Source organism: Plectrocnemia conspersa, unplaced genomic scaffold, assembly GCF_051122295.1.
Source record: "Plectrocnemia conspersa isolate PC_06_02 unplaced genomic scaffold, ASM5112229v1 ptg000012l, whole genome shotgun sequence".
In the NCBI taxonomy this organism is placed as follows: Eukaryota; Metazoa; Arthropoda; class Insecta; order Trichoptera; family Polycentropodidae; genus Plectrocnemia; species Plectrocnemia conspersa.
The window spans coordinates 2,289,950-2,314,424 of record NW_028277176.1 but is presented as its reverse complement, the minus strand read 5'-3'; the positions used below and the strand labels follow the sequence as shown (position 1 = coordinate 2,314,424).

General features: G+C 28.9%; 1 protein-coding gene across 3 annotated transcripts in view; it reads left to right on the top strand.

The window, feature by feature from the left end:
• Positions 1-2,638: 2,638 nt before the first annotated feature.
• ken (zinc finger and BTB domain-containing ken and barbie protein) overlaps positions 2,639-24,475 on the top strand; it is a 107,584-nt gene continuing 85,747 nt past the window's right edge. For 2 of the 3 annotated variants that reach the window (XM_088200152.1, XM_088200150.1), the window contains exons 1-2: positions 2,639-2,740; positions 19,260-19,850. The gene's annotated coding sequence lies outside the window, so the exon portion shown is untranslated. Of the gene's footprint in view, positions 2,741-2,836; positions 2,959-19,259; positions 19,851-24,475 lie in introns of those variants that run through there. The other variant, XM_088200151.1, reaches the window with a different exon arrangement.

Here is a 24,475-nt window from a genome sequence, read left to right as displayed (position 1 = left end):
AATTTAATATGTATTTTACATTAAATTAATTTAATATATCTTTACATTTTTTTTTTATTTTTTCCATATCTTGAAACGTTTGCTTTGTTGTATATTTATTTATTTATAAATTTGTAAAATTATTTATTTACTTAATTAATATAAAATAAAACATCATGTGCCTAAGAAATATTGGGATTGCGCTGAAACATTTAATTATTTATTAAGGCGGAAGTTAAAAATACATATTTCCTATATATTAATTAAATAAATTGCATTAATTTGCTTTTATTTATTTCTTAAACGATCAGCTATCAATAATTACGTTTATATCTATCACCGTTCATTGATATATTTAGTTTAATAAATCAGCAGCTTTCATAATTAAAATTATGCATATGCTTTCGATTTTTAAAACAAAAATACCTAATTACCACATTATTATTTAACCCGGATATTTTTCTTTTAAAACTGGAAAAATGGTGTCCGGTTAACTGATTTTTTCACTTTTTTGTCCTGTTAATATTGAAATTAAATATCTTTCCTTGAAAAACCTATCTTTCCTTAAACCGTGTAAATGATGTAGTGAGCAATATTCGTATGAGCAATGCGAGCGATCGATTTGTGTCCAATGTGAGCAAAAATTACCTAACCATTTTTTTGCATTCTGGTTAGACACACGAACAAGGGTATATTCATTGTCACTTCAAAAATTGCATCTACACGGTATTCATTTTCATTGTAACATTCCGGATAAATAATATTAAGGGAAATACGTAATATAACTGGAAAAACATGCGTACATTATTTTCGTATTTTTATTTATTATTCTCGCCATAAAAAATATTCGTTCGCTTTCAGTTAAGGTAGGCTTTATTGAAAAAAAATATTTATATAACAGAGTCCGAGTTCCAGTTGATTAGAATGATCAGAAATTTGTTTTAGTGATTGTATCTAATATTTGTCACTGCTAAATTTTTTTGGGACAACTCGAAAAATTGTTTTTATTGATATCATAATTGGGGCTTTGTAACAAATGCATTAAACCAATGAGGCGCATATTTCGTCTTTCGTCTATTTTGGCTTTCAGAGTTGAAAACATTTCTTGCGATAAAGTTGATTTCGAACAACTTTTTTAACAGGAAATTAACAATAAGTGGCATCTCAGCGACTCAGAGATCCAACTGCTATTTTAATGGAAGGAAGTACTTCAAAAATATTTTCCAATATGCGATGTTCGAGTATTAGCAGTATCAAGATCAATCAAAGATTTCTTAATGGAATTCCGTCATTTTAAAAATCTTTCGATAATCGGAACTAAGCAATTTCACTTTCGTCTTAACGTCTGATATTGAATTCGCTCTTTGAGTATTTTAGTAAAATAACATATTTCATGGGACTTATTATTATATTATATAAATTTTACAAGTCTTGATTTTCGAGATATTTAATTTAATTTCCAGGAAATAAATTCTCGGGTTATCTTGACAAAAATCCCTACTCACGATACAGATCTATTAATTTTTATTTGGTCATGTTCCTCTATAACATCTCATTTGAAATGAGGAGTATACTGCAACTTTTTATAATAATATTACAAATTAAATATAGAACATCTAAACCAAATTTTGTCCAATAGGAGAGCGCAAAACACAATTATCGCCTCTCAAAAGTCAAAAATCCACGTCAAAAGCAATAAAATCATGTCTTCGCCGTTGCAGTCACGAATTTAAAACGCAACTGAACCACAATTATCAATTTGAATAATTTGCAAACGTTATTCTGGCATGGTGAAATGGCAAACCAAACTGAGCACAAATCAGCTGTCAGCTATCAGATTGACTATCGCTGGAAAAAGTGTTTTTTATATGAATTGCACACAGTTTACACACATTCCTAGGTACCAATCACCGGTACATGTTTAATGTATGGGTTCCATACAAGCAATAATTTAACTATAATATCAAAATATGACGTTATACATCATGGTCACCATAGAGACTTTGAATATGTATTACTTTGTCATTATTCATAAGTGAAAAAGAAATGACAACTTTGGGTGTATGCCCCAGCAATCAACTTGTAGTATTTTAAAATATGATCATTTTTTTGGAATATTTCACTGTATTAAAAAATAAATATTTACATCTTTCATCCTTCCCGTAATATGATATTTTAACAAGTTTGTTATATATTGTAATTACAAAATTTATTTGAGAGGTATTTTTAAAAAAAAATATATAAATTAAATTAATATTTTTTTTAAACATTCTTATTTATTTTTTGGTTGTAAGTTAAAGCATAGTAATCTCGATTACTATATATCCTTTGAATGTCCTACTTTTTTATTTTTGCATCTGATAGTCATAAGATAGGGGTAGGTAAACAACGTCGAAGATTGTGCAATCTTGCACCGAAAAAAAGAAAGACAGCGACGGCACGCACTCAGCATCCGCCGAAAGCGAAAGGAGCGGGCGACCCTGAGAGAGCGCGCGCGAAAGCCGGAGAAATGCCTCTGCGCGTCTCGTCTCCTCTGTCCCGTGTTGGGCTATGTGCAGTGTCGTGGTCAGCAGCGGCTTCGGCAGTCTCTGTAGCAGCGCAACGCGGAGAGCGCGCGCCCCCCCACCTTTCCGTCACTTTTACTTTCGGGCGCTCGTCGCGCCGTGCGTCCCGCAGTCCGCGCGCGCCCGTCGCCCGCTTCGTGCGCTCACGAGGACGACCCCCACCCCTACGGCAGGCGACCCCCACCCTCAACCGCGAGGTTTGCGCAACCGCGGCCACGCACCGCTTTTTTTAACAACAACCACCACCACCACCACCGCGACGCGACGCACGCACACGCCCCCACTGTTTTGTTGTCGTCTCGAACGCGATCACTTTCACTGATTTTTTATTATTATTATTCATATTAATATTATTATTATTATTGTTATTATTCAAATCAAAAAGTGAATATTCTCTATACATACAAGTGATACGGTGTGTTTTTTTTGTTTTTAAACGACAGTGATGTGTTTTACATGTTTGCATGGAAAAAGGTTTAGTGCCTCTGGACGCAACAGTTGCGTGCGCGCGATTCGCGTCTATTTCGCAAACGGTGAAAGGTCCCGACTGGGAATTTCGCGGTCTCCGACATTCGAATCTGTAACGCTAGGCGCCGTCTAGCGGCCCGCGGCGAAACTATAAACTCTAGGCATCTCGTGGAAAAGTGTGTGTAGTAAGTCAAAGCGAGTAGTATTGACGAAATCGTGGACACGCTTTTTTTATACATATGCATCATAGAAGCATGAAAAGTCGATCGCCACAACTTGTAAGTTGTCACGATCACGAAGGAAATTTGAGTGTGTGTAATTAGATATATCAATGACAATAAGTGTAAATTTACTAACGTCACATTGCTCTCACCATTCTAATACATATTCTATGAAAATCTCACATCTCCAAGATAGCAAATAATCGCAAAAAATCCATTTACAAAATATGACATTTTCGTCATGGAACAATCATAGAAAGCATACGTATATGATCCTAATGAAAAACACAGGAGATAAATCTGTAAAAAATAATAATGCCACTTTACTCCCACTATTATGATACATATGCTATGAAAATATCACACCAAAAAAATGCGTCTCAAATAAATTTTACAATTCCATTATCACTAACAGAGAGCAAAACTGTCAAAAGAATGTACTTGGATGAATTGATGATAATTTGATAAAAAGTCTAGCCAATTTACACCTACCTATTTCTATTCTATATAACATAAAGTTAGTTAATAGGCTTTAATAATTTAACGTATTTTACGGAATAAATTTAAATGAGCAATATAAAAAAATAATTGTTCCATAAAACGAATTGTTTGTGCATTACCGTTGAACGCATTAGGTGCGAGCGAGTATTAGAACAATGAACATCTCATAAATGCACAAATAATTAGTTTTATGGAGCAAAGTATTTATTTAATTCTCAATATAATTCTCTGTAGTAAAATAGCCCTCATTGAATTTTATGCAAAGGCACATCCAACTGCTCCAATTATTTTGGAATACGGATTTCTGTGTCATATTATATTGGTATATAGTTTAAAATTAAATTTTTCTCATCTTCAGTATCATATTTCAATTAAAATTTACTGTGAAATAATTTCAATAATTAATTACAAATTAGTTCGAAAAAATCGATCGCGACCTACTTTTTCCATTAACGCCATCGACTTTTTTCATTAACATAATTCATGACAAACCTAAGTTTTCCTTCAAACGGTTTTGTTGAAACTAGATAATTACTATATCTAAGTGAAAATCCCTTGATAATGTCACTTTTCTAAATTAACATGTAATTAAAAAACCTAATTTTATCTTTATTGGCAAGAAGTAAAATTGGTTGACTGGAATTAGATAGTGTTTCTTAATTTTGATATTAAAATCCGACATCTTTAAAATAGCAGATAATCATAAAAATGCATCTCAATATAATTATTCCACTGACATTTAATAATTAATTATAACGTGTTCCTAGAAACTGATGATTTGTTTAAAATGAACGAGAGATAAATCTTGTAAAAAAGTAACTACTCAATATTTCTACATTAAGCTGCCCTTAAATGTTTTGTTTTTGGAATATAATATTAACTATAAAACCTTAGCTAGTTATGTGTATATATATATATGAATATATTGAAGTCGATCGCGATTGATCAATATCATCTCAAGTTTAAAAATCAGTTGATTGTTTACTTCTCATATTTTTAATATCACTCTTAAATAAGTAATTAAAAATTTGATGGTATGTTTTTCTGATTTAAATAAAATGATCGCGACCTACTTTTCCCATTAACGCAATCGATCCCTAATCTATGATAAACCTAATTTTTCCCTTATTGGCAAGAATTAAAATCGAGTCTGGGTTTAGGTGACATTAAGTGTTTATTAGGTGCAAATGAATTAATATTGCTACTTTGCTATTAAAATCTCACATCTCTAAAATAGTAGATAATTATAAAAATTCTTCTCAATATAATTCCACTGACATTTAATAATAATTATAATGTTTTCCTAGAAATCTATGATTTGATTAAAATTAATTCTTCATAATTTAATATTGCTCTAAAATAATTTCAATAGTTTATTGAAAATTTGATTGAATGTTTTTCTGAAAATTCACTAAAAGATTTTAATAAAACGATCGCGACCTACTTTTTCAAGAAGTAAAATTGATGTCGGAATTTAGATGTCTGTAAATGAATTCATTTTGCTACTTTGCTATTAAAATCTCACATCTCTAAAATAGCAGCTAATCATAAAAATGCATCTCAATATAATTCCACTGACATTTGATAATTAATTATGATGTTTTCCTAAAAACTGATGAAACGATAAATCTTTTCTTTTTTTTTAAATCTTCTTTCGATAAATTTTTATTGGATTTAGTGATTTTTTATAAGGATAAGATCGATCATCTGGTTTTCTTATATTCTCCTAATCTCACGGATGAATATTTGGATAATTTATTAAAATCGAACTAGGTCGTACATATTAGGTATTAAAAATAATGAGTTATTTCAGCTCATAAAATATTAAAATAATAATAAAAAATTCGCTGCCCTTAAGTGATTTTTTTGCTTTGCTCAAATAAAATTTGCTATTCTATCATTTTAATTGTTATTAACCATATTTTCTCAAATATTATATATATATAAATGCCAATGTATAATGCAAATTTTCTTTTAAGAATCTGATACATATGCAATAAAATATTCATTTCTTTGAAATAGCAAGTAATCATAAAAATTGCATTGTCACATAAAATATGTAATTCTGTCATTAAGAGAAAAGTAATCTAGATGAACTGATGATGCATGTGAAAAGAACACTAGATAAATTATAGTTAAAATAATATAATCAACCTTCCTGTAGGTTGGCAAATAACGAATTTGCCAATCCACTTAAGGCCATCAAGACCTTAGATAATTTTATCGATTATAATAGTAATTATAAACGCTTTATTAATATATAACACTGGTTATGTTATTGAGATTCGAAAAAAACATACTTTTATAAAGAATCATACTTTTCTCTCACTTTAATATTAATATCTACATTTATATTTTCAACATATTTTAGTAACGATGGATAAAACAATCTTTCTAATTTAGTTCATAATAGTTTTGAGTCAAATTACTGTGAGCTTTTCTTTAGAAAAGTTTAATAAATTTCATCTCGCCTTCAATAGTTTTATTTATACATATAAATTATATAATTTTACTGCTGCTTTTAATTAATCATAAAGCAACTACTTAATTTATATAGTTACTTTGTATTTTGCGATAATCAATATGCGATAACCTATATTTTAATTAAGATAAATTGACAGTTAAGCTAGACTGTTTTTAAAATATCTAAAAATATGTTCATTTCATTAGCCAAATTTAACACTATATCTGTAGTTTCTTTAGTACTTTTAATGTAGAAATTTTATAGTATGTTAGCCAAATATGTATATTGTAGCAATTTTATGACATATTAGTGTATTATACCCATTTCTTCGTAACTTGACAATGTTAAAAAAATTAAGAATTAATACTTTCTGTGACAGAAGTATTAGAGAGTATAGAATAAATTAATCTATCGCATAATAATTAGCTTGGTTTGATTTATTACACTTTTTTCGTGAAATGTCAACACAGTTTTGAATGATTTCAAAGAGGAAATTGTGCAAAATTCTAATTTGTATCTCATTATCGACCTTTAGACTATTGTATTGTGTCGTGTCACATTCCTTGGGACATACTATAGTTTGTAATGCGACACTGACTATGTTGTGTAAATTTTTACGTCGTTATTCCGATATTGTTGTAATAGCGAATGCAATTTTGTAACCGGCATTTTTTTTCGTCTATATCCGGTGCTTTTTTATTTATATTATGTTCTGCAAATATACAATACAAGAGTGCAGTGAAAGGATTAGAAGCTTAGAAAGAGTTCATATATTGTATAATAATAATTTGAAACTCGTGTCATTTTTAACTAATATATAACGATGATTTAAAGGGAAATTGTATATAAATGCACTTTATTTAAAATATTTCCACTATAAATTTGATACTTTGCATTGTGAAGGTTAGGTTAGGTTTTGGTTTGAACAGAACGCGGGCGTTACGCATTGGTAGACTGCACACCAAAGTATTTATAGTGCAAAGTATTAAATTTATAGTGGAAACTATTTAATAAAATAGTAGTATTAAAGCTTGATATTTTATTAAATTGTGTATTTCTACACTTTAATAATCTTAGATTTCTATCCTAAAATAATATGGATTTCAACTATTCATTTTTAGTTTTTGATAGTTATTGTATCACAAAATACTCGAAAATAATCATTACTCGATTTTTATTTGCAGTATTATTGCATTCTACAATCCTGTTTAAAAAAAGTGGGTTATATACTAATTATTATATTTGTCAATATTTTTTTTTTAATGTCAAGTTATAATGATATAAAATCAAGTATATAATATTTACATGAAATGTGTGGCTTTTATAATCTTTATTTGAGTAAATTGTATGATTCCAATTTTGGTTAAGTCACTTAATAATTCCACTACCATTCTGATACATATAATGTGAAAAGATTAGTTATCCTAAAAAGCGAAAGCAATACTCAAAAAATAACACTATATTCTTGTATGGTTTATAAATATAGAGTTTACAAAATAAAATTAGATTAAATGAAAAAAAATAGTTACCGTGGATGTTCATGTTTATATAGTTAATATCAATTGTTTATATAGTTAAACACTGCTCAAAGGCATCGTAGACAATCCTTCGGTGCTCGAGCAGCTCCAAACGTGGGCTCCAGAAGGTGGTTATAGTTCTCGGTCGCGTCCATTGTTCTTGCCTGTAAAGTCTAGAACTGGAACACTTGCCAAATCTTCTCTGGCAAAGGCCGTTCAGCTGCTCAATACTGTGCATTTTCTCGTGCACATATGGGGTACATGAATTTGTATGTATGCATACGTATATATTTATATATTTGTATGTATTTTAAAATTGTAATATATTTTATACTTTTGGCAATTGTGACTCATTAGGTTAACCTGTCAGGTCACGATGCTCATAATTTTAATAATTAAATATTTGTAACCACAACTTTAATAATATCACATTATAATACATTTCTTTCCAATATAAATTAAGTGTAGGTCTGCATAAAAATAATGGATCTATGGTTTTATATTTACTAAAAGGTCTTAAAATATATGAAATAATGATACAATTTAGTCAGTAAGAACGATTTAAGCAGTGATTATTTCAATAGAAATACTCGTTTAGTAACAGTGATATCTCACGTTTATTTGATACATTTTTTCGTGATTTAGATATTGAAAACACACAAATAATTTATATTTTTTTTAATTACACAATCGTCGAGAGCAACATAGTTGACCAAAGATAGTTAAACTGCCTCTAACTATTCATTCGAATACTGATCAAATTACGGTGTAAAAAAGTCAGTATTGCGCTAATGGCCTTGGCAAAACGCACAATAAAAATCGAGTAAAATCAGTAGTTGTTTCCTTTTACGAATGCGTTTATGGCAATATTAAATTTTTCCACCGCAAAAAGAGCAATGTGTAATCGTGGCGATATTCGCGCCGCTCGTTGCAAAATGCTTAGCATTTAGTAAAAAATCGAAAGCGAGATAGATAATAGACAAATAGAGCAAAAAAAGTGTCGATTCGGTCTCTCGGTCGCGTCGCTTTCGTTACGTAAGCACTTTTTTGTGACGTGTTTTGTTCGAGCTCAATGTCAAGGTCGGCGTTTCGCGTGTTCTCTTTTTTTGCTCTCCATCATCATCCAGTTCAAACGTTAGCGGCGCGGTCAATTGGTCCCAATGGACCATTATCCCAACGACGTGGGCCGCACCGAGGAAATTCTCTCGAGACGCGTCAGGAAAATTGTAGAATTTCCCCAAAAAATAAACAACGCGCGGCGAAAACCGGTTCGGCGAAAACGTGACGTGAATATGGATTTATTCAAATATGAGCAAAAATTGGTATAGATCGCAAATAAGGAGAGAAATTAGATGTAAACACATGATAAATTTCTCATTACGCGGCTTTTGATTATGTGATTTTTTTTATTGGCTTAAATTGAAGAATATATTTTCAGAATCCTACATCCGTGTATAATGGAATTTTGTAAATTTTAATTCATTTTTCTAAATTATTTCAAGATTTCATAAAAGACAATTGGATGTTAGTACATACTGTACTTTTTGTTGCGGTGAATCGTCCAATAAAGCTTAGTATCCAAATGTGTATTTTTCAGCGAAATTATATTTTCACTAGTATAAAATATAATTGATTTATAATCAGTGCACTTAGAACGTTTTGCCTTAACCTTTTGAGTACTGGGTTAATTTATAAACATTTGTTAATTTTTGTAGTATATACCTGGGAGTGAATTAATTTTACTTATATATACATAATTGTTTAATATTGAATTAATAATAATAATAAAAAAATCAGTGATTCTATTAGTTTTATTGCTTTGATTTATTTTATTACTTTTTTGAATTAGTATGTTTTAATAATTTATTTTACATATTTATTATATATTATTTAGCTATAGTAGATTTTTTCTAAATCAATACAGAGGCTTTCAATATTTTTTATAAAATTTATATAAAATATTTATTGTAATATTAAATTATTTCATACTCTAATTTATTGCTATTATTTTGTATAAAAATCATTTACAAACATTTAAATTTAAAAAAATATTTTTTTGTTTTTCAGTTATATAACAATTGTATTATACGTTAGATCGACCGCCGTACATGTACGGCGGTTGCCGTATCGCCTCACTGTCGATAAAACACAATTTGTAAATTGCGAAACATTCATTTGATGTTCAAAACCTAAGGAATATAATAATGGAATAATGGTTAGGTTTGCGTTTAAACATCAAAGTAAGTTACGCAACTATCAAATTATATTTTCGCTAGTACAAATATAATTTTATAGTTGCGAAAATGTATTCGAATATGATTTAACTGAAACGCCAGTGTACTGTTACATATACACATTTTACATTATTTTAGAGATATGGTCTTAATATACTTCCCTGAGAGCCAAATATTTTTTTTAATGGGAACGTTTTTTTGTGCTAAATATTTTTATTTCGTTAGTGAATTTTCTGCTTACTTTGCAGTTCAATGAGAAATTTTCTAATGATGATTTATTATTATTGATATATACATTTCTTGGTAAATATCAATCAATCTTATTTTAATAAGTTATTAGAATTAATTTTAAAAAATAATTAATACTTTTATATGATATGTAAACAGTTTAAGAGTTTGTTAATAATACATTTTGTTAACTAAACATGTTTTAGTGTAAATAATATTTCAATACGTTATACTCTCGTTAGTGATTTTATTATTAACATATCAATTTTTTAAGCTTCCAGGGGTCTTAAATGGCGAATGAAATATAAATTTATTTTTAGTCAATCCTAAATATATTATTTCATCTTAATTCCATGATAAAACATATATTTATATAATATTTTCTCTGTATTACAACCACTAAATAATTGCTTTTAATGTTTACTTTCTGTGAATAGTTCCATTTCAATAATATAATTATTGTTTCTTTTCAGAATTTCTTGACAAATTTCTTGACAAATTTGAAATTGAAACAATCTCGCCCACAAATATTCACCGCTTATTTAGGAATTTTATATTATTTATTAGTATTTTTTATGGCGATTTTCATACACATGAAATTTTCTGTAAAAATATATTTTTTAGTTTAATGATTTATTGTCAGTTGACAAATAAAAATAAGTAAGCTCTTGTTTTATTTTTAATTTTAATATCATATATTAGCGTTTCTTCTTAAAAAAAATGCAAAATGATGATTACTTATTTCACTAAAAATTGCAATGTTTCTCGTGAATTCTCGTTATAAGATTTGTTTTAAATTAAATTTATACGAATATTTTAAAATGGTGCAATTTTAAAAATAATTTTCAGTATAAATGTACCTAGTTCATAGCTGCATTCAGAGCAGGTAGTTAGGAAAGGGACAGGGATTGTTTGAAAATATTGTTTATAAATAAAAATTAAAGTTATATGATCGAGCCGGTTAAAAAATGTCATTAAAACGATTATAAATAATGCGTTGTTATTTTTTGCAATATACAAAAAAAAATATCATGAGATGAAAAGCAGAGATCTTAATATTCGAATATCGAATATATTTGCTTATTTTGAATTATATTTTATTTTAATTTTTGTTCAACTATTCATTAATATTTAAAAAAAGACACATAAATATGTATTATATTTGTGTATTAGTAGTCAATTTTTTAATCGATTTACCACTGCAATATCTACAGCGCAATTACGCTTTTTTTGGGAAATTTTTATGTTATTTATAACATCAATGGCTTTGTAATTCCTGAAATTACTCATATTTCTGAGTAAATATTTTACAGCTGTGGACTGCTTGTAATTATATTTTATTGTTAATATCTAAACATGTATTTATTATTCAAACTGTATTTTTCGATTCTTTATAGCCTTACAAATATATTCGAATATTTTGGCGTTGGATATTCGATATATGAATAGTTGTAAATAAAATTAATTATCAGGAATAAATTAAGAATGAGTTTGAGTCTATCTCTGATGAAGTCCAATAATAAAGCTAGTAAATATAATACATATAATACAGGTTTTATATAAACTAAATAGAAAAAAATGTCCAATATTAAACAAATATATTTTATTTTAGTTATATATATTTTTACAAATGGATTAATATTGTTTTTTTATGGATTTAATTGAATGTTCATATTTTGCATACAAAACTTTCTTATGTGTCATATATTATAGAATAAACTTATATGTGTTTAGATAAGTTACTTTAACCATTTTTCAAATCCAAATAATTCAAGTTTGATATATACTATGTTTATATATGTATCCATTTGTAAAATTAGTATACGTACCTTGATATCATTCTAGTAAAAAATATATAGATAATTGATTAAGCTAAATTTTGTCTAGGTTTTTAAAATATATGTAAAAACGACTCAGTGCCTACTCATATATGTGTTAATGTTATCGCTTGTTAAATAAATGTTAGATAATCATTCGATTTCACATTCGTTCGATTTATGTACAATATATACATTTTTTAAGTTTATTAAATAGAAAACGTATAAATAAATAGCTATACTATTTCATTGTGCGTTACGCGTTTATGATGGTTTATCAGCGATATACATACGTACTATTTTTTTGCGGTGAGTCTATTTTTGATAACGCTCCTCTATGAAATGAACTAAACTAGAAAATTCTGAGAAATACTACGTGATAATGTTTTTTTCTACTATTATCGCCGGTTACAACACTTACTCTATGTTTAATGTATCGAATCTTCTGGTTGCGCAATGGTTACAATAATTTTTGCGATAAGCCACCCACCCGACCGATCGGCCTTAATTTTCTAGCTAATATGTCTTGTAAAAATTCAGAACGACAATTCAGGTTTCGACACAAGCGGCATTTCTGGTTTGGCCGTTTGACAATAATAATTGTCTGCTGTGGCAGGTGAGAAGTATCGGAAAGGTGCGGGCCCCCATTAGAATCTAACGGCCGTGGCACTTTTTGAAAGCACCTATAATCAGTGTGTGTGTGTGTATTTTTATCAATTGCTTGATAAGATGAAGGTTCGATCGATAGATCGATAGATTGATTATTGAGTAAACTTGTTTTGTGTTGAACGATATTTTTTAACAATTTAGTGTCAATGGCAAATTATCAATAGTATATAATCTAGAATTTCATCACCGTACAAGATTTTTGTCACAAAGATGCAATAAATTTATCATTATTTTTTTTATCATACAATTATCCACAAATTCGTCGCCCTTCTACATAAAAATAATTATTTTTTATTGTGATGCATATTTTATTTTTCATTTATCAAAAAAACTCGATTTTGAGTTCATTGGTATAAAAATCTTATTCCAAGTGAAATGTTAAAAATAGTTTTTAGCAAACATTATATAAAAAATATTTATAAATTAAAAATATAAATAATTTTTCATAGTTGTTATGGTATGCATTCGACTGAACACATTTGGTGTTGAATCTTACCATGAATGTAATAAACTTTGCCGGGCACTGGTGCAAACCATGGCACAATGCCATACTTTTTGCCAGATACTAGTGAGCACCATGACAGTTAACGTGTTAATTTATAAGCCGATTTTATTAATTTCAAAAAAAATATTAGTTTTATTTTTCTTGTAGGCAATTTACTGATTTATATGCCTAGTTTATGGTTTTATTAATTTAATACAGTAATAAACTTTTTTTTTATAAAACAAATAATTAAATCTTTGTTACAATAAAATATTATGTTACATTTCCTTTCACTCGCTCGCGTGTTAAGTGATGAGAGTGAGTGAGAAGAAGTGGTCGTACGGAACGCATGTAGCGCACGCCCTTATCTCTCACTCACTCTCGTCACTTAGCACGCGAGCGAGCGAAAGAGAATGTATCTCACCGTACGCGCCTGTTATATAGTATATATTTATTTAAATTCAAGACTTAAGTAAATATTTATATTTGGGAGTAAACATTTTTATTTTAATTCAAGACTATAACTTTTTATTCGTATTGATTTAAAACAGATAAAAAAATTCAATACTAGCTAGTCCACAGATGCACAATATTAACTAAGAAGTATGAGTCATTTCTGGAATTTCGGCAATTACAACGTATTTTTTTCTCGTTCTTTTGCTTGTCAGCTATTATTTATTATGTCTATGACTCTTATCAATTACATAAAAATAAAATAATAAGTTTCGCAAAATGGGGTAAAATAGATTGTTCTAAGATTTTTTTTTAAATTCTGCTTAAAATACGAATAGTTAGAATATTTGAAATAAATAATATATTCCTTATTTTTCTATACAAAATATTTTGAGATTTATTTTTAAATCACCCAAATCATCAAACTCCATAAATACGGTTGTGTTTTCTTAAGCTGTTGTGTGTTACAACAATGCAGGTAGTCGTTTTTTCTTTGATGTACAGTTCAATTAGTTTGCAAAAAATATTTTTTTATCTTTATTTTATATATGTATGTTTGTATATTATACTTTAAAGTATAATATTTATTTATCTCGGATCTCTAATCATTCAAAATAATTTATTAAAAGAATCTTAATTAATTAAAAGTGCTTTTGTAAAAATATTACAATTCAATTGATTTTATTACTTCCTATTAAACTGCGCAGCGGGAAAATTTGCATATAAGGAAAACAATCTAAGCGTCGATTTACAAACGATCACAACTATTAATCTTGGCCCTCGTCACTATATGTTTTGGTCATCCCGTGACGCAATAGTGATTTTTGGCCACGGATCGGAAAAACTTTTTTGTTTTCCACTCGGGGAAAGGCGTCGCGATGCCAAAAGCCCATTCATTCGCTGCAGCATCGACCTTGGCTCTCTGGACCCGTTGTGACACATTTGCCGTTGTGTCATTAATACCGACACGCTTCACGCTTCATGCTCGCTCCTATCCTGTACGAGAGTATGACTAACTCACACACAGTAATATTTACTGAGTGTGTGTGTGTGTAAATCGACACATACGAACTGCGCCTTGTGCTCGACGGTGCATTGAAGATTGAGGGCGTTTCGGCATGGGATGTAATCGATTGCCATTGTATTGTTATGGGCGTTTTCAATTTGATTTTTAAGGATGTGTTTGTTAATTAAAATATTTGTGTGAAGAAGATAATAAAACATTAGTTGAAAACTATTTTCTATATTCAATTATAAATATAAGTAAAAGATAGGCTCTTAAATTTAAATAAGCTTTTTAAAAAAGCTCGATTCAATAAGTCGTATATTAACCATATTGAGCGTTAAGATACGATTCGCTGAGTTCGTGCATAAAGTTGAGAAGTCCAGCAAGCGATTCTTTAAATTACAACAATCAAACTCGATAAATTCCAGTTTTGGGTTCCGGAACGTCTGCGAGAATCGCGATCGCGTCCTCTTTTCTATCCATTAGAGCCAGAACGTCCGCACTAACCGACTCGCCTATGGCTTTCGCCATACGACATATAAATAAAAAAACAATGCTTATTTACGTATTATTTTGATTGAACTCGGCTAAATACGTTATCAAGTTTAATTTTTTTTCAAAATGGCCCTATTCAAATTTTAAGGAAAAACGTAAAAAATAGAGATTAAATTCCAATAAAAATTAAAAATAATCTTTTTTGTATATTTTTTTTGTTAATATATTGCAAAATATGAAGACAAAATAAAAGCAGTGGTTTCAATCATATCAACATGAAACCGGAAAATTAATCAGCCGCAATTTACCGCCAGCAATTACCGCCGCGTCAATTGCTCGCATAAATAATTTATAGCTAGCATATTTTATCTCCAAACGATACATATAGTTTATTTAAATTTATTGGTCATTTTAAATTGAAAATAAGGTTATTTTTACCATTCGCAAATTGAATACAGTGTCACTGATATTGAGCAGTGGAATTATAAATCAATTATTCGATACATTTCAACTGACTTAGTTAGTAAAATCATATTCACACTATTGAAAATATAACTTCACAGTTCAAACCCAAACCTAACTTAAAACTAATTATTATTCCTGAACTTCCATTAAATTAATTCGCTTATGTTAGGTTTGGGTTTGAACAGCAAATGGACGTTTCGCAACTGTCAATTTGAGTTTCATATATATTTTAGAACTGCATATAATTTAAACCTCTTAAAATACGTCTTGATTTAAGATATATTTTTTAGACTTGCCACACCGTCAATCAACCAATGAATAAGCGAGGTTGTATAAACACAACTCATTACTTCTAGACGGTAAAATACGCTAGCGATCATTCGTAGGCTATAAATTGTTTATGCGATCAATTGACGTGGCGCTAAGTTGCTACCGATTAATTGCTGCCAGTGAATGTAAAAATCGTTAAAAGTATTTTTTTTTCTAAAATAACGCTTAAAAATATAAAATAAAAACTAGAGAATAAAGTCCAAAATATTTTATAATAATTTTAAAATAAAATTATTTTATTTTTCACAATTTTATGTACAGTACTTAACCAACTTGCGGCATTTGCCAGATGTTTTTTTTTTAATCGTATAACTTTTTTTGCCATTTTTTGTTTGACAAAATATTTTTATGGATCAATATGAAAAACGATTAAACAAAGTGCTTATTAAAGTAATTAAAAAACATTACATAAAATCTAATAAGTCTATATTTATTGTGTTGGTAATTTTTATAAAAGATCAGTCATTATTAACGTGATTTTATCATCTTTACATAAATAATTTTATTAGGTCAGTAATTTTGTTTGATTTTTGTCAGTATCTGTCTGTAATGATTAGATATGTGAAATTATTTTTTGATGGTATGTTGATTTTTTAATGTAGAAATTATTTTTATACAAAAATATGTTTTGATATTGTTATAACGGGTTTATAATCGCAATTGAAAGTTAATCACCATATATAATATTACAGATCGTTTTACTGGTTACTAAACATTTTCTTATCTTTGTGGCAAAAAATGTTTAACAGTCTAATTTAAATGTATTCAGTAACTGTCCATTTTTCTATGAAGAATATTAACATTGTCTCTATGTAATAAAAAATACTGGTTATTGCATCAATAAATAACCATTAATATTTTCACATACATACATAAATATTTATATTGAGTTAAATGGCGCATTTAAAAGTAGCCTAAAGTACTTTATTATTTGTATATTATAATAATATATTTTATTGCTTTTAATAGTCCGTTTTATTTATTTCTATTTTCACAGATTGTCTGTTTATAAGCAATAATTTCACTTAGTGCTTTATTAATCATTTAATATTTTGAAACATGACGATTGTTATTTTAATCTATCGTCAACATCTGTTTTGAATATCATGCATCATATTTATGTATAACTTGCACATAAACGTGCTATAACATCATCATATCTCGGGGCCCATTAGAAAACCTTCAAATGGCGCTTATTCGCATCAAAAACTATTTATAGGAGAGCTTAGAAATTCTTGACCTGCTAAATATTCAGCCAGCTTCTCCTGGGTATTGGCCCATTTTCACTAAAAATCTCGAAGCTATAATGGCCCTGCTCCATGCAGCGCTATTCGAGCATACTTGTGCAACTATTGACCTATTTCTGTAACTTACAAACATTTCACAATTTCTCCGCAGTGCTGTTGCAACACACGGCTAAAACGTCTCGAACAGATTTACCGACGTGTATATATTATATTATATACACATAATAAATAATTTATTATTTAACCTTGCCGACTCGTTAAAAAATGCACTATAATTTCTAGGAAAATTGTTCATAATGGCACATGTTAAAAAAAAACATAAAAAACGATCGTTAATTCATTTAAAAGTGCGGACTTAACCTCTCAAGGTTTCGACAGTCGTAAATATTTTAATGCATTTTTTAAGGACGCTCTTAGTCACCTCGTCGATTGTTGCGGTTTTTCTGCGCCAACTTTCACCTCGGAGTTTCTTCTTGACGAGTTTTTCTCTTGTGATATATTGTGTTGTGTAACAATAAACCGTATCAATATGTATTATATATATTTACCAAAATAAAATTATATCAAATTTAACCGATCGAGATCAGACTCTGAACAAAATGTCGCCACTTTCGCCCGCTCACGGACGTTTCGTTTTTTTAACTGTTTTATTAACATTTGCGAAATCGGCGAAATCGTCGAAGGATTACTCAAACTGTGTTTTGTTAATGGTTCTTTTTTAACTGTGCGAAAAACGCTCCAAATACGTTCTATTCCGAACGAATTGGCACACTTAAATTTTCATCGAACTATGCGGGTTTTAACTGTATCGTTAGTATTATTTAATTCAGTTTAAATGCGTATATTGAGATTAACTTCAATTTTTTACTCTATTTTGATTCTTTTTTATTAAAAAAAATTAGTAATAGAGCATTTTAATGTAACTAAATTGCACTTCACTCTAATTTTAAATTATTAAAAATATACTTTGACACAAAAAAAAATTTTTTAAGCTTAATTTCATTGCTTTCTATAATTAATCTCAGCACTGATTTAAAAAAAATTAAAGTTAAAAATGCGCATTTAAAAGTAGCCCGCTATTTTATTCGTGTGTATAATAGTATCCGGGCTACTTTTAAATGCCGCTATTAAAATAATCTCACAAGCGATTTTTCTTGAATTTTTTATTTGATTTTCCGACGATCGATTTTTCCGGGACTTGGTTCAAATTTCTTGGATTTTAGTTCTCGTTTCGGCTCCCACATCGTGTGTATGTGTCTCTAACGTTTTTATACGTTTCAGAGTCGGTATCTTAGAAAGGCCCGCTGTGTGAAGCAGTTTTACGCAAACCTACGGCGCTCGCTGCTATGTTGAAATATTTACTTTCGTGCAGAGTTGTGAAACCGGCCGACCGGTGAACTCAAAACACCACGACCGAACGCAATTTCTTACAATATTATAGAACCGTTTTTATTACGCGCCTAGGGGGGACATTAATGATTTTAAAAAGTTAAACTTAAAAAATAACTGCGTGCGTGTATTGAAAATTATAAGGGTACCGGAAAGAAATCAATTTTTTTTTTAATCAAATTTTTTTATTGGCGCGCCGAAAAGCAGTCTGCATTACTTTAAAATTAAATCTAGGTTAAAATATACTTTTAGATAACAGTATCCTCTTATATTGTACTTGACTTAGTCTTGCTCTATTATTCATAAAACAGTCAAATGTTCATTCTATGATAGTACTAAACTGGATGGTAACAATAGCTTGTCACTTTCGCAACATATTTCTTGAAAAACTCATATGTTAAATATATTAAAAAAATAAATAACAATAAACTCGCATACATTAAACGTATTCACAACATCCTGCGAAAGTTTCCGTAATTATTTATGCAATATAATTGCACAAAAAATTACAGAGCGTCGTGTTTTTTTCATACATTGTTGTAAATAAAATGTATTACTCAAAACCAAAGTTGTTTATTACTTATTAGTGTATCTGACTGACAGATAAGTTCTCAGCCAAACAATATTATCACATTAATTACGAAGTGATTTGCGAAAACAATTCGGATACGTTTTGTGTATAATATTTTAATATGATAAATATTAATGTTTATTTATTTTTGTTGCAGAAACGCCGATTTGTGCCCACATCGCGATCTTCCATATTTTTTAAATAAAAAATATATATAAATAAATATAATACATGCAAAATAATAATAACAAAAGTGTTGTGTGATTGTGATTTAAAAAAAGTATAAATAAATAATATATATTTATAATAATATTTTTTTATCAAATTTACACACTCGACTTAAAAAAAATTCGTACCAAAATTACTGCGACTGATTAATAATATTATACATAGTATTATGGCTTTAAAGACGACAGTGATGATTATTTGTTAGTGTTGTACGTATAAAGTTGATATCGATAAATCCAACTGTGATCGTAGTGATTTAAGTAATAGTTACATAAAAAAATAACAGCAGAAGAACGGATTTTTAACACGGCACATACAAACGAGTGATGTGTGAGATTTTCGCCACAGGTTTTGTGGGAAAGTGTGAAAATTGTGTCGGTACAGTGAAAATGGTGTGGAGTGTTCGACTGAGTTGGTGAATGGCGAATACCAAGGATATCTGCCGCACCTATTATTTCGTCAAGCTGACGAAGCGCTGATGGTGGAATTTTTCAAAGGATACTGAAGATATAACTATACTGTAAGTGCAATAATTTATATATACTTAAAATTATGCCAAGATCGTTAGTTAATCATAAAATATAGTAAAATACTTTTATGACGTGTGCTATTAAATTATTTAGATTCATAAAAAAACTTGTTAACCTTAAAATCTCATTCAATCATTTATGACATATCTATAACAACTCAATACTATAAATTAAGTAATTATGTCGGTTTATTTTCATCATTCGTTTCTATTTTATTGCGTTATTTTCAATGACAATATTCATGAGACATGTAAGGAAATATTAACCGTGAAAAGGCCATTAAAATGATCTAAATTGTAATGACTATAGATTTATAGTATATATGACACTTTACATTTAAAATTGTTTTTCGTATTTCTATTTTCTTTATTTCATTTTCTAAATTTGCTTGTTTGAAAAATATTTATTTTTTAATTTTGATTTTTTGGAGCTTTGTTTTATTGCTTTATTTTATATAACACATTGATAAAAGTGTGGTTTTGTAGCTGAATTCCCGCAGTAGAATATAAAAAATATTAGTGCATTTAAAAGTAACATTGCATTCACTATCTAATGGGGTTCCGTAAAATAAATTTGAAAACTGTTATTTTTAGAGATTTGTTTTTATTTTATATAACGCATTATATTTCAAGGGTCTAGGACCTAGACCTAGACTCTAGGCTTAATTGCCGCAGCAGAATATAATTATCCCTTTTTAACACTATACATGCCGCGCGGTTACACATTTGAACTTCACTAGATGACAGCAGCTTGTTTTAAAAATGATTAAAAAATATTGTTTTTTTTGTAAAAAAAATTTAAAATCCCAGCATTTTAATAAAAAAATACGATAAATTGGTTGTGTCATAGACACACGTGGCACACATGTGGTTCCATCGGCCTGTATAATGTTAATATGGATATAAAATTATATTTTAAATAAATTACAAATATTATAGACCCCCTGATAACACGATAAATTGCAGACGTGATATTTGGATGCCCATTACTTTATGTGTGAGCGAACCAAAGGGAGCACATCTCACAGTACTCACATGTACGTATTGCAAACAATTGTATGGGTATTTTCTAGTCTCACACTACACGCACCCAAATAGCATGTTATTTGGGGGTCGACTGTACATATGCTTGAGTATTGCTTGTTACAGCAAGTAGGTAGGTTTCAAATTATAATATCGTCTTCACATTTTTTTGTAATATTTGCACCTTCTTTGATATCAAAGGTTTAAAAATTTTTAAAAAAGGCTTTGTTACAAACTTTATTTGAGAAACATAGCTCTAGTAAAAAATTAAAAGATAATTAATTTTATGCAATTGAATCAATTCGGATGTCAAATCGAAATTGATTTTGATAAAAACAGTAGGTACCAAAAAATGCATCACCTTTGAAATCATAATATTTCGTAAATATAATAACGAAAAATTTAATTATAACAGATAAAAAATAAATTGGGTCAATAATTAAAAATACTTTGAAATTCGTTATTTAATTCTAAAATATATCAAGTATTGAAAAATTAATTTAAAATTGTATATTATCAATAAAAAACCGTAATTTGGCAAAATATTTTAATTTTTCTGTACCCCCTTTAGCCTTTAAAGTACGGTAGCATAGAATCAATCAACGATTTAACCAATCATATTTTTTGTTTGCTCGTTGAGCTGTACAATCTATTTTTATCTAATTATGGCCTAAAGATATTCTATAGGCTTTATTTAGGACTATTCTAGGGCCAGTCTAAATTTTCACACACTTTTCCTTATATTCTGAAATATTTAAATAAATTTATGTTTCTGTTTAGATCAAATTAATAATAAAAAAATATTTATGCCTAATGTCTGGGTGCACAAAAATCAAATTTAAGCTCACGTAAGAGATGAAAAATATCGAAAAGTCGATAAAGTGGATACCTTCCTTTCCGGAATATAAGAAGCACACCCATATCATTTGTTCTGAATTTTATTTACTGAATCTTGAACCACTTGGACAGAAAAAGTAGTGATAATCTCATCAAAGAGCATCACTCTCAATCTAAAACAGTCAACTATTATGTCGATTGTCTCATTTCATGCGTGTGAAACGCATTTTTTAAGTCAATCATTTTTTTTTGTATATATACGACGTCTCATATAACAATTTTCCACATTTATTTATTCATCAAATGCTTCGCAAATACTCATTGGTATTATTTATCAATCGATTTTCATCAAGGGTAGTTATTTTTCCTTTAACCAAATTATTTGTACCAATCTAGACTATAGCATAATGATTGGTTATAACCGACAGACTATAATTTGTCTTGTAGATAACGTTATTGACAAATATAAAAGATTATGGCATTTTTTACTTACTAAATTGCGGACGTGTATTAAAAAAAATGCAGACGATTGAGCATTTTTTTATTAAAATCTCTGACGGTCAATTGGCAAGTTAGCATTCAAACGTAATAAAAACATACCCCTAAATGAGTGATAAAAATATATATTTCGAGAAGAGATGTTTTTTTGTAATATTATTGTAATATTATAAATTTAAGAGCTGTTATAATGAATTGTTATCAATAATTACATATATAGAACCATGATTCATAATCAACAACTTACACTACTGTTTCATCATGGATCAAAATAATAGCATAGTAAGGATGTCTGTTGTATTATTATAGCGTAATACAATTTTATTGCTTCTTTACAATAGTCAATAATAGGGAAGTGAGTCAATTTCGATTAAAGATTATCTCTGTTTATTTTTTAGCTTATTAATATCACATAAAATAATTACTCGATCGAATTTAATCAATTTTTTTATCTACAGACTACAAACAATTTCGCGTTTCCGAAAAAAACGCCCTTATCTTAGACGTGATACTTTTAGTGTTAAATTTAAAGAGCACAATAAATAGGTCCTACTAGGAAACGTATTGTATTGGCTTTATCGATCGATCGACTTACGCAAACGTTAATCTCCACGTCAAGGTTCTCCTATTCGTAGCTTATCTCCAAACGACGCGACTTCGCTATCTGTTGTTCCATCAACAACATGGTTTTGGTTAATGTCACCAACGAGTTGCCCAACGATCGGTATCACTATCCTGCCATCATCGAACACGCGTCGCTCTGTGTACAATACAAGAAGTGTGTCAGTGGAACGCAGGGACTTATCGGTTATCGGTGAATTGTTCATTGTTTGCCTCTCTATACTTTTTTCGCGGTGAACAATTGTTGTAGGCCAGTTGCCTGCACTTTGGATGTGTACCAAGACCTCACAACTACTGCTTTTGATGTTGGGCAACGAGCTATTCGAAGCTGTTTAATAACACAAAACAATAAAGCATTCAGGCGTTTGTATTTCGGAAAATTGTTTCATCAAGTCCGAGAGTTTGATCAATCACGAAGAAATTCAATCTACAGCTTCTTTATTATTGCCTATTGAAAATGTATTGAAGATAAAATCTAACTGACATTTTATCTCTTACAATTCTATATGCATGTAATCAATCTGGCATTTTTCTATACATACTACGTTAAGGCTTTAAATTAATTTCTATAACTTAATGTTTTCTGTATCTCAAGAAAATATTATCATAATAAATTACTTTAGACAGACATTGTGCATATTGCTTTAAAGTTTACAGATGCATAATATAACTCGGAAATATTATTAATTTCAGTTTTTTCAGTTATAATTTATAATGGCTATGGTTGTTATAACTAGCATAAAGATAAGATAAATTTCGCAAATAGTGCATACCTGAGCTGAAGATAGTGCAGTAGTACATAAAAAAATAAAATACCTAATTTATTGTAATACAATAAAAATAATATGCAATTGAAGATCTTACATGAAAAAGTGTACTTTTTTCGAAATTTCTTTTATTGTCAAAATAGGTAGTGCTAAGCATTCTCTACAAGTTCCGTTAAAGAAAAAAAATCGTAAAACCATCATTGTCACAAAAAAATCACGATTTTTAAAAAAACAACCAATGTCCAAACATTTTGTATATAGAACTACCAATAAACATTGCATGTATAAATTTAGAATTTTGAATTAAAATTGAAACTTAAAATTTTAATCAATATCAAATTTCATGTAAATAATTTTTTTCTTTACCTGCAAATCTGCTAATCGTAATTTTTAATGTCGACTATAAAACTGTATAAACAATTAATCGTTTTAATCAGAAATCTCTGTCACTTTTCTTACTACCTGCTCTGAATGAAACTGTGGATTTAGCAGATTTAAAATATGACTTTCTTTCAAAATTGCAGCGGTTGTATACCATTAAAAAATATTCGTATAAATTTATTAAAAAAAGCTATGATGATAATTCAAACTTCTCGGAAAATAAAGAAGAATCACTAATTACATGATATTGAAATGGCACAAAACTAAAATATATTAAAAAAATAATTCATGCACAGAATGTGCAATTACTCAAATATATTTGGTAACTGCCAATAAATTAATTAACTAAAAAATCTTAGCACAAATATAAAATAAGACGCGTTTTTATTTTATATCTATAAGGTTTCATTTTTTTGGGTTCACGTACTGATTGCAAAATTTATTGATTTACCTTTGCTTTGAGAAAATATCAAAACATATTTTGATGTA